The sequence below is a fragment of the Octopus bimaculoides genome, chromosome 6 (assembly GCF_001194135.2).
Source record: "Octopus bimaculoides isolate UCB-OBI-ISO-001 chromosome 6, ASM119413v2, whole genome shotgun sequence".
NCBI classification, from domain to species: Eukaryota; Metazoa; Mollusca; class Cephalopoda; order Octopoda; family Octopodidae; genus Octopus; species Octopus bimaculoides.
The window spans coordinates 61,296,044-61,301,004 of record NC_068986.1 but is presented as its reverse complement, the minus strand read 5'-3'; the positions used below and the strand labels follow the sequence as shown (position 1 = coordinate 61,301,004).

At 37.1% G+C, this 4,961-nt stretch overlaps 1 protein-coding gene across 10 annotated transcripts in view; it reads left to right on the top strand.

The window, feature by feature from the left end:
- LOC106873629 (jmjC domain-containing protein 8) overlaps nt 1-4,961 on the top strand; it is a 442,493-nt gene that overhangs the window by 179,845 nt on the left and 257,687 nt on the right. For 4 of the 10 annotated variants that reach the window (XM_052968758.1, XM_052968757.1, XM_052968759.1 and 1 more), the window contains exon 2: nt 217-301. The exons of the other annotated variants lie outside the window; for them this stretch is intronic. The gene's annotated coding sequence lies outside the window, so the exon portion shown is untranslated. The remainder of the gene's footprint in view (nt 1-216; nt 302-4,961) is intronic. 10 annotated transcript variants of the gene reach the window in all.

Below are 4,961 nucleotides of genomic sequence, written 5' to 3'. Positions count from 1 at the left end.
CATGCTAGGAATAACAGCCAAATCTCACAGGAACTTGTTGGGTGAAAAAAAAACTGCAATAAAATAATGAAAGAAATATGTAATCAATCTACTCACCTTACTGCAAAGATTTCTTTCAGAGAAATTTCCCACAGTAAAATGAGGTATACTGTGAGAAAGTGAAATTAAAGTGTTCATTGTTTTTTTCTTTTCTTTTCTTTTTTTTACAACTGAAAGTGTTTTTTTTCTACCAAATGAAACTTGAAAGTTACAAAAAATATGAGTGAAGAAATAAGTCAAATCTCCAACAAAGTCTTTTAAGGTAAGTAGATTGATTACATATTTGTTTCATTATTTTATCGCAGTTTTCTTTGCCCAACAAATTCTTGTGAGATTTAGCTGTTATTTCTATCATATAGATAGCCTGCTTGAAGGCCGTAGAATTGGGAGGGAAGGGGGTTGGGGTAATTGAAATTTTGAAGTTGCGATTTTTGCCAATTTGTATTCCAGAATCGGAAACGTGGTTTCAGTAAAAAAAATTTTTTTTAAAGGTGGGGAGGGATTGGGTTACATCTCCACCATGTGCGCCAAGTATTTATTGCATGACCAACCTTAGAAGTCACTGCACGTCACTGGATTGAATATATTATACTGTACACTTCGATCAATATACCCACTCTATTGACAAATATATGAGTGCATATGGGTGCTTTTTACATGCCACTGGCACAGGTACATGTATGCAGCATTGGCACAAGTGCATTTTATGTGGCACTGGCACATGTAAAAGGCAAGTTTGTATGTATGGATGACAGCAATTTTACTTCACTTGACTCATTCTCTCAAGTACAGCAAATTGCCACAACTCCTGGTCCCTTGCCTTTTCTTCAGTGAGGCTCAGCGTCAGAAGATTCCTTCTCACAACTTCACCCATGTCTTCCTGGGTCTACCCCTTCTGCAGATTCCCTCCACAATTAGAGCTCAGCACTTTTTTATGCAGCTGTCCTCATCCATATGCATCACTTGACCAAACCAGTGCAGTTTTCTCTCTTACACACATTTGATGCTTCTTATACCCAGTTTTCTTCTTAAATCTTTTAAATTCTGTTATGTGTGCACACTGACATTACCCATCCATCGGAGTATGCTAGCTTCATTTCTTTCAAGCCTTTTGCAAGTCTTCTGTAGTTAAAGCTCATGTTTCACTGCCATGTAGCATAGCTGTACATACACAGGCATCATGCAATCTGCCTTTCACTCTGAGGGAGAGGCCCTTAGTTACCAACATAGGTAGAATCTCTCTGAACTTTGCCCTGCCCATTCTTGTTCTAGCAACTATGCTTTCAGAACTTCCTCCTCCACTGCTAACTTGATCACCTAGGTAACAACAACAATCTACTACTTCTAATGATATTCCCGCCACCTCCCAAGCATTAGAGGGAGTCTATTGTCTGTGCATTTTCAGTACTTATTGGACCTGCATATTTTTTTCTATATTTTTTCATATATATATATATATATATATATATATATATATATATATATATATATATATATATATATATGCAAATATCTACTGTATAAATGTGAGTTGTATGTGGTTGTATATGTGTGTTTAGCTCAAAAAGGCTCTGAAACAGTGTGTCCTTCAGAAGAACAAATTTGATTTTTGATTTCTGCATTCCACAGTCAATGTTATTTGTAAATAGTAATAAAAAACTATAATTTTCTATGAGAAATAACTTGACAACTTTCTATGAGAAATAATTGACAACTCTCCTACTCTCTATCTGTCACTATCAAACTATCTCTCACTATATATTTACCATACTCTTTGGCACTCACTCTCTTTGTGTATGTATTAACTCTCATGCATTGTTTTTATTTTGTTTAACACCTCATATTCTAATATATATAATATAGTGCATATAATGAACTTATTGTACACAGTGCTTGGATGCACTACATCTCGTCAGAAAAAGTAACCAAAACTGCATGATGGGGGGCATCAGATGTACTGTTGGCGAATTTCAGAAAGCATAAAAGTTTTGGTTTGGAGGAGATAGTGTGTCAACTGTTTATTTTCATTTTATCACAGCTATCACATACAAAAATCCTGTTTTCTGATTGGGTAAACATGATCAAACTACAAACCTCCATAGCATATTTCTAAAATTTTTCTAGAATATATGTTTTGCAAACAACTTGCAGATGCAAGTGCTACTAGTTGAAAGCTCCACATACCAGATACCAGCAAATGTATGGGGTCATCAGCAGAGAATGTACACCCTTTCGGGGTCTACCTCGTGATAGCATAATTGCGCACTACCTTCCCCCTCACTGAAATGAAGCCCTGCTTGCTAGATCAACTGGTTATCAGATTTAGCTTGATATTTTTCTAGTGATTGCTCATCATCTCTTTTTAACCAAATCTGGTGGCTTGCCTTTTCCACTGTAGTTTGGATATCATTCATGGTGGTATTTGCTTTACAATGAGTTAGGCCTAACGATAACAACAGTCACCTTACACTATGTCCAATGAATCTTCTACATCTGACTGGAATGATCCTCTTTCCAGCCTGTGTCTTCACAATCAATCAATCTTTTGAGCCTGAGCAGTGTCCATGTTATCTTCATGAAGAACCATTAACTTGACTAGATTTATCTCTTTCTTTCTTTCACATCATATTATGATATCCAGTTTCTTTGTAACTGGGATGGGAAAGAATCCTTAGCACCCTAGTAAATCTGCAGCCATCTCCCAATAGCCGTTCCACTTTTCATTGCTCACAGGAAATTTCTTCTTCTTCTTCAAACATATCTGCTGTCCTGAGCACACGAAGATAATGAAATCTTTGGTTGGCTCTTTCAATGTTTTTTTTTTTTTTTTTGCCACTGTTGATGAGAGCAATTTGGTTCTTTATAGCATTGAAGATAACCTTAAGGACCAGATTGTGTCTTCATGTATATCTATTCAATACTAGTGAACAGTTGGAAAGAATATGCTTCAATGTTCCAACTTTTCCACATCTGCATATATCATTTTCTGAGATGTTCCATCTTACTAGGATGAATGAATCAGAAAACTTAGACGTAATGTAGTCCACTTCCATATCTCATTCCAACTTATTTTTCTCTCAACAATATGTTCCTTCCATTTTGTCATCTGTTCTTGTTGAGTGCATTAGATCAAATGAAGCCCTCTTCTCTCTGTTTCCCTTGCTTTAATGCTGTTGCTAACAACAAATCTGCATTCACTCCACATCATGCTTGCAAATGGTCTGAACCGATCTGCACCAAATCCAAGTCCCTTCCAATGAATTTGCATTGCACCCACCATATCTTGGTGTGTAAGTGAAGACAGGATGTCATCAGCTTCTGCTTCTGCTTTCCACTTCATGACTGTTTTTACATCTAGTGGATTATGCCTGATTTCTGTATCATTTGACTCTCTCAGCATCATCATTGTTTGTACCTTCTCTAATTTATAAATTTTGACAATTGACGCCAGTGGTAACTGCAATGAACCCCTTTAACAATAGAGAGCTGAACTGTTCAGTATCCTAGGTAGGCCTGGCCACTTTCTAATGAACACATTACACTTTTGTTTAATGATTGGAACTCATGACAATGCCACCTTGTATATCAGAAGTGGCTTTCAAAGGCATGGAGACAAGCTGAACTATAAGCATCATATTGTATATTTACCTAGTAGCTTTGAGCTATCAATTGCTGTTAACCCATCCTTGGCTTGTTTCATCATTTGCATCCCGTGACACCTATCTGACAATGTTCCAGCATATACATGCTCTTAACGGGTTTTTCGTTGACTGTTTGAATGCTTTCTTCAGCTATTTTAAACTTAACTTCTTTCTGCACTCCCTTAATAAATATCAGACTACACGACTTTTTTGCCTTGAATCTCATCCTTGATCACTTCATCAGCTTGTCTAGCTTCAAGAGGGAATTCTGCATGATTTGCTTGTCAGTCAACAGAAGTGTCACGTCATCCATGAAGGCCTTCTCAGGCGATTGTACATGGGTGATTTGTTTCAAAAAGTCCACTGCTTTCAAAATCATCTTCACGACTAGGATAAACCACGTGACAGATATTGTGCAGCCAGCAGCGATGCCAGTCTCCAATCAGTGCCAATTTGTTGTAAAATTTCAAGCTGTAAGCCTCATCTCAAAACTGTCATAATATACGCTCATTAATTTTATTACTTTCTCCAGACTGTGGAAGTGGTCCATGACTCTTATCAGTAATTAGTGTGGCACTGAGCCATATGCATTAGCTAGGTCAAGTCATACCATGATCAGACTTGTCTTGTTCTGTTTGGCATCCTGGATCACTTTCCAAATCAAGAAACAATGCTCAACACATCCAGAGATTCCAGCTTTTTGAACAGATTCAGCAACATATCCATTACTCTGTAGATATGCCATTATTCTCCTTGAGAGAATTCCCAGAAAGATCTTGCCTACTACATTCAATAAAGATATTGGCCTAAACTGTTTTATAGTCTCTGCATTGACTTCCTTCAGCAGGTACATGCCTTCTGCCTTACACCAATCCTCTACTAGAGTCTCTTCATGCCATAGCTGTCAGAGCAGGACAAAGAGCTTCTATATGAAATGCCATCACCCCTTGGGGCACTCTTTGCTCTAGCTTTTCTCACAAAACCATTGACTTCTTTCTCCCTGATGTCTCCATATTATAAAACTCTGATTAAAAAGAGATTCTAAAAAATGCCAAACTTTTAGGATTTATGAGGAGTTTATGGGGTTTAATGAAACAAGTTTTTTTTAAAATTCACTATTATTTTAAAATTATGTTTCACCCCCCCCCCATCATTTGTAAGGAGGTGGTAACAAGCAAATTTGAAAAAATCTCAGTCAAAATGGAGAAAATCCAACTTTCGAAAGTTCACCAAGGTATTCTATTGTGAAAATTACCTGGCAACAACAGGATACTCAGCTAG